General features: G+C 38.6%; 1 pseudogene; it reads right to left on the bottom strand.

Moving 5' to 3' along the window:
* Window positions 1-2,169: 2,169 nt before the first annotated feature.
* On the bottom strand, window positions 2,170-4,097 carry LOC102833986 (annotated as a pseudogene).
* Window positions 4,098-7,138: the final 3,041 nt, after the last annotated feature.

Raw genomic sequence — 7,138 nt, 5'->3', positions numbered from 1 at the left:
ATCCCTGACATGAATCCCACTTGGTTACTTTTTTGATGTTGTGTTAAATTCTATTGGTTGAGATTTTGTTGAGAATTTTTGCATCTATTTTTATGAAAGATATTGAACTATAATATAATTTGTGTGTGTGTGATGGTTTTTTCCTGTTTTGATATTATGGTTATGCTTGCTTCATGGGATGTTTTTTGAAGTTTTCCATCCTTTTCTATATTCTGGAAGGTATTGAGAAGAATTCAATGTTTAGTAAAACAGCAATGAAGCTGTCTAGACCTGAACTTTTATTGGTTGGAAGATTTTGATGACCTTATAAATTTCTTCTCTGGTTACAGGTCTGTTAATGTTAAGGAGGGTAGTGTTTCTCTAAACATATACCCATTTCCTCTAGATTTTCAAATTCATTGGAGCACAAATCTTCCTAGTATTCTGTTATTATTCTTTTTTATTTCATATGGTTGTGTTGTGACATCACCCATGTGGTTTCATAGGCTTGCTATTTATGTCTTCTTCTTTTCCTCTGTTACATTTTCACATCATCTGTTGCTTTTATTAATTCTTTCAGAGAACCAGCTTCTTTATTTTTTAAAGCTTTTATTATAAATTGAGTGACAGTTTACATGGCAGAACATGGATTTTACATTTAACCAATCTTATTTTATTTTATTGCAATGATATTAGTCCCTCCATGAGCATTAGGTTACAGTATTTGCATGTATTGAATATATATAATACAGTCAAATACTCCCCCCACACACACACAGGAGTATATAATCATTTAAACAACCAAAGGGCACATTTCCAACTAGACTCCAGCCCACCAGCACACAACTGTTCTGTTCTCTTTCCATGAGTCTAGAGTCCTCACCTGCTCTAGCTCTCCATGCCTTCACCTCTGTGTCAATCTCTGGTGTTACTACTTCTCTTGTTAGGATCCCACATTTCACTCATACTTTTCCTTCTAGTGTATTGCCTCCTCCACCCCCCACATTAAACTACCCTATGTCTCTTCCAAAATACTCTTCCTTCTTGATGGTCCTAGGGTCCTCACTTTCTGGAAAGGTTCACTCTCAGCTCTACCCCACCATGGCTAAGTCAATGTCCATGGGTTCAGAAGTTACCAGATCTCCCAAAACTTTGAATTAACCAGCTCTTCCTCTTCTATCTCTTATCTTATTGTCTATGGAATACGGTCAAACTCAACCGTGTCTTCATTGTTGCCATTTCCCCCATTTCTATTAACAAATAGGCCAACATAGTCACTAGAGAGCTTACAAGTCTTCCTGTGGGTTCCCTTTGAGTTTGAGTATTGTAAAGGGATTTGTCCTGAAGGTCCTTAATGGATTGCCTTGAGGTCTTCTAAGTGAGCAGCTTGCTTAAGAACCAGCTTCATGTCTTGTTGAGTCATTCTATATATTTTCTGCTTTTTATCTCATTTATTTCTGCTCTAGTGTTTATTATTGATTTTCTTTAAGTGATTGTAGTTTTACTCTGGTGGAGATGTTCTGTTATCATGTTAACTTCGGTTATTTTTTGTTTTTTCATACATGTTTTCGTTGCTACGAATTTTCTTTTCTCTTTTTTTTTTTTTTTTTTTGGTATAGAATATTCATTTATTTTTTCCAGGAAACAATAAAAGTTGAGGTCGCTGGGAAATAATTTTAATCAAAGAATTGTACATTTTCTTCCCACAAGCTGCTTTTATATAGGAAATGACATTGTGATCCATTCCATTACAAGTAAAATATTACAAAATATTTACAAGAAAATATTCAAAATAACTCAAACACAAAAGCTAAGATAGGGTGAGATAAATGGGTTTCTCAGAAATTTCTACTCCTGTGCCCATAGCACACAAGAGTGTTGAAACAAGTAAGTAACTAAGACTTCTCTGATCACGTTTCAAAAAAATTGGAGAAGGGAAAGAAATAGGATGAAACTGGTGTGAAAGGGAATGGATGTTAGCAGCACTGCTTTAATAACCCATATATTTTTAATGAAACATCCTCTCTTATATGCTTTAAATTCTGACCAAGACTAAGCTTTAGGATATTCCTGCACTGGAATTAGAAAATACCCTGACAGTGAAAGTAGCTCGTTCGCCTAGGTTTAATGAGAGCCTCTTTCTCCATGAAATGCTGATATGAGCAGAAACCTTTTATGGATCAAAATCTGTCACAGTAGCCCTTCCATCTCTTTCATGAATGCTTTGTACATATCATCCTTAGTTTGTACTGACACAGGAACAGAGGGACCAGATTTGGGAGCTGCTTTGGCAAGAGGCATAGTAGAATCATATTCTGACCTCCTCTGGGGAATAGTAGTAGCCCCTTTATTCTCCCGACGTACTCTCAGTGCAGTGGGCACAAATCAAGTAATCTCCACCTTGGGATTAGTGATCTGTGGCTTGGCACTGATGGTTGCTGTGGATTTCTTCTCAATGGTGGCTGCGCTTGTATCATCTGCCTTGGGTCGCTGAATCAAGTTGGGTGGGGCACTTAAAACCCCAGGGTTTGGCAAGGGAGCTGGTGGGAAAAGCCCAGGTGGGTCAGGTCCAAGTGGAAACACCAAAGCTGGGAGTATCATGCCAGGACAAGGTGTAGGGATACCTGGAGGTACAGAGGGAGGTAGCCATGGAGGAGGTCCCTGGGAAGGAGGGCCAGGAGGCAGACCTGGAGGGGGGCCTGGAGGGGGGCCTGGAGGGAGACCTGGGGGTTGGCCTGGAGGTGGTCCCAGAGGTAAAAGCCATGGTAAAGGCCCTTGGAGTCCTGGCATTCCAGGTGGCCTCAGGAATGGAGGAGCTCCTGGTGGTGGTCCAGGAGGAAGCCCTGTAGGTGTTCCAGGTGTCCTCAAAGGTGGAGCAGGTGGTGGTCCAAGGGGTGATGGTCCTGGAATGGGAGGTGCTTGTATCTGAGGAGGAACAGACTGTGGAGGAGCCTGCTACTGTGATGAACCAGTAGTTGTGCCATCAGAAAGCGATTCCTCTTTCTGTTGCTTTTGTGATTGTTTTTCTGCTTCAGAATCATCAGAATCATCTTCATCATCATCTTCTGAAAATTCCTCTAATTCTTGTCCCACCTCAGGGATTTCCTGGCCTGCCATTCAAAGCATCATGGCTTGAAGTGGAGTTAGCTCCTTCATATTCTTGTTTTTTTCCCCTTAATTTTCCAGGCATATCTGCAATTGCACACTCAGACCAGACTTATTTTCTTCATTGTTGTCTCTTTCATTATCATTACGGTGCACAAAATCATACCCCTCGCTCTTTTAATCTGACCTGTCAGTGTCACTGTCATCAGTGCTGTCATCATGCTTATCTTGATCAATGTCCTCAAGATAGCCATCATCTTCACTGATGTTAGAGACATCATCATCATGGCCTCCCTGAGCAAGTTCAGGACTATATAACATATCTTCATCTTGCCTACAAGGGGGAAGATCTAGGGCAAAGCTCACTTTATGGCCATGTATCTGTAAGTCTTGAGAACGATGAGGACCAGGGGTAGGACCAGGAGGCTTTCTACCAGGGGGCAAATGTGGAACACCATGTCCAAGAAGAAGAAGTATAGAAATTGCCCTAGTTAGTGGTCTATAGGCTGTAGCCTTCTTAAGGATGGAGGGTGGCTGAGAACCAGTAAGTGGAATGCCCTGGATCAAGATGTTGGAAGGAGGATGGTGCATATCTGGCAAAGGAATATTCTCAACTTCCACATGCTGAGTATTCTTAATAGCATCAAAATATTGGCAAAATTGAGTTGTTCATATTCTACTTTGAGCTTTCTCAATTCTTTGTAAATATTTGGATTCTCTTATTCATAGAGTCGTAGAATATGTTCACAGGTTTCACTCAGTTTTTTATGCTTGTCTTTCAGAACCTTTTCATATAACTGTGGCTGTTGCACTGGATTAAACTCCATTTCATCTAATTTCTCTATGTAATGAATAATCTGTTTGGGATCCTTCATCTTTAAAACCACAGCTTGTACCAACATACATTGTTTTTTGTTCTTTTTTAATTCTCTTTTCTGGGCATCCTTTTGGACCTGGTCTGTGAGGTTCATAAATTTTCCACTCTTGGTGGATGATGTAGATCTCAGTCCCATGATGGCAATTTGATTGCTTTATTTGTTATTAAAAAAAGAAAGCAAAACACTTCTGTTGGGATCCCGGTAATGCGAGGAAGGGGCAGGGGCGATTCCTAGTTTCTTTTGCTTGGTAGGGCTGAATTTTCTTATCAGCATTGTTTTTGATGTGTTACAAATGTTTTTCTTTTCTTTTTTTAATGTTTATATTGTGAATTGAGTTATAGTCTACATGGGAGAACGTTGGTTTTATGCTCATCATTACATTGCAAGGATTATAATCCCCTCTTTGAATAATCATTCAACAGTATTTACTTTTATTCCCTCTGTTTTTTTTTTTGTTTGTTTGTTTTGTTTTGTTTTGTTTTTTTACCAAAGGGCACATTTTTCAAGCCTGCCTCCTAGCTGGCACACACAAACTTTCTCTTCCCATGAGTCCTCGGTTTCTCTGTCTCTCCATGTCATCATCTCTACCTCCATCTTTGGTGTTACTGCTTCTCTGGAGAGAGTCCCACATCCACTTGTCTTTTTGTCCCTTGATGATACTATGGTCCTCTGATCTTGGAATGTAAGATTAACTACTCCCTCCCTTTATATTACAAAACTTCTACCTTTAAATTGTAACAATCACAAACAATCATGATAACAATTACTTGTAAAAATCTTATCCCCATCTCCTTTCACCAGACCCATCTAGACATGATGAAAACTATTCAGTGGGGATTTTAGCTTTCCTTGCACACTCTGAAACTAAAGTCCCATTTGAAAACTTTGAATCCAGTCTTTTCATGCCTTTATATACCTCCCTCGCCCCCATTTTAGATAGACATTTCTAAGTTTCCCATCCCTATCAACCCTGTATGTAGAGGGGATGGGAATGATCTTGATGTGAAGATTGCTTCCTTCACAGTTGGTATTTTGAAAGACTACATCCATAAATATAGCTCAAGTTCATCAAATTGTCTTGTTTCCTTTACCAAAATTATTTTTATCTTCCTCTAGTTGAGTTCTGAACATCCAATCATCAAAACTAGGTCAAATGGGAACTATCTGCATGTTTGGACATTTTTGTGTGCCTCCAATCAGCTGGATGCTTCGTTCTCAGCTTTTTCCCAGAATGGCTATATCTTCGTCCATGGGTACAGAAGTCCTGAGGTCACACCATACCTTGAACCAAACAGTCCTCATCTTCTCTCTCTCATCTCCAGGTCAACAAGTGTCTATGAAACACCATAAAACTCAATCCATATCTCCATTGCTTTATTCCCCCACTTCCACTAATCAGTAGACAAACAAGCCTGCCAACCAGCTTACATGCCTGCTTGTGTATTTCCTTTGAGTTTCAGTATTGGAAGGAGTTTTGTCCTGAATGTACTTGAATGCATCCCTGGCAAACAACTTGCTTGCTCTTTTAGTAGCCAGTAAGACTGCCATTTTTGTTTTGTATTTTTTCCTGCTGATCTTTTAGTAGCCAATAAGACTGCATTTTTGTTTTGTATTTTTTCCTGCTGATCTTTATTTCAATAAGTATCTTCTATTCGATTACTGCTACAGGCTGGTCTGCTTGACCTTTCAAGTGGGAATAGTGTATCTCAGAAAGGTCTGGATAGGGATCCGGGTTCCATCTAAGGTCTTATACACTATAAAGTCTCCACAAGAAGCCTCTTATGACTGTGCATATGGACTTCATTCAATGGAATACAATGTAACCAAACTGACTACACCTAAAGAGACAGTGGGAAAGCTCCATATTATCGGGTAAAACAAGTCCAGGGGCTTACTGTGGAATAGAACATCAGTTGCTCCTAAGCAAGTTCATGGTGAAGCTGAAGAAAATTAAAACAAGTATACAAGATCTAAAATATGGCCATGAACACATCCCACCTGAATTTATAGATCACCTGAAGAACATATTTGTTGTATTATACAATAAAGACCGAAGACCAGAAGAGTTTGGGCTGACATCAAGAACATCATAATGTAAGAAAGCAGATCATTGATAAGAAAAGAAAGAACAAAAACAGATGTGAGAAGAGACTCTGAAACTCACTTTCCAATGTAGAGATGCTAAAGCAAATGGAAGAATTGAACAGGTAAAAAAGCTGAATAGAAACTTTCAAAGATCAGCTCAAGAAGGAAAATTTAAATATTAAACTAAATGTACAAAGACCTGGAGTCAGAAAACAAAAAGCAAAGAACACATTCACCATTTCAAAAGATGAAGAAACTAAAAAAAAATTCAAGCCTCAACTTGCATTATTGAAGTATTATATGGGCAAATATAGTTGTCAAAAATGAAATGGAACACATAAACATCAATCGCTTAGGCATTAGTGAGCTGAAATGGACTGGTATTGGCCATTTTGAATCTGACAACCTCATGGTATACTATGCTGGGAATAGCGAAGTGAAGAGGAATGGTGTTACATTTATTGTAAAAAAGAACATATCGAGATCAATCATGAGGTACAATGCCGTAAGTAATAGGATAATATCCATGCGCCTACAGGGAAGCCCAGTTATTACCACTATTATTCAAATTTATGCATGAACCACTAAATCCAGTGAAGATGAAATAGAAAAATTCTACCAACTTCTTCAGTCTGAAATTGATCAAACATTCAATCAAGATGTATTGCTCATTACTGGTGATTGGAATGTAAATGTGAGCAAAGAGGAAGGATTAGTAGTTGAAAATTTTGGACTTGTTGATAAAAATGATGCTGAAGAACAAATGATAGATTTCTGCAAAACAAATGATTTGTTTATTTCAAATACCTTCTTTAGACAGCATAACGATTGACTATATACATGAACCTTGCCAGATGGAACACATAAAAATCAAATTGACTACATCTGTGGAAAGAGAAGATGGAAAAACTCCATATCACCAGTAAAAACAAGGTCAGGTGCAGACTGTGGGGCAGACCATCAATTACTGATATGCAAGCTCAAAATAAAGCTGAAGAAAATTAAAACAAGGCCACAAGAGCCAAAATATGACCTTGGATTTATCCCACATGAATTTAGAGGTCATCTGAAGAACAGATTTGATGAATTAA

Source organism: Chrysochloris asiatica, unplaced genomic scaffold (genome assembly GCF_000296735.1).
Source record: "Chrysochloris asiatica unplaced genomic scaffold, ChrAsi1.0 scaffold00260, whole genome shotgun sequence".
Taxonomy (NCBI): domain Eukaryota; kingdom Metazoa; phylum Chordata; class Mammalia; order Afrosoricida; family Chrysochloridae; genus Chrysochloris; species Chrysochloris asiatica.
Note: the sequence above shows the minus strand (reverse complement) of the source record. Positions and strands in the feature narration are given on the sequence as shown.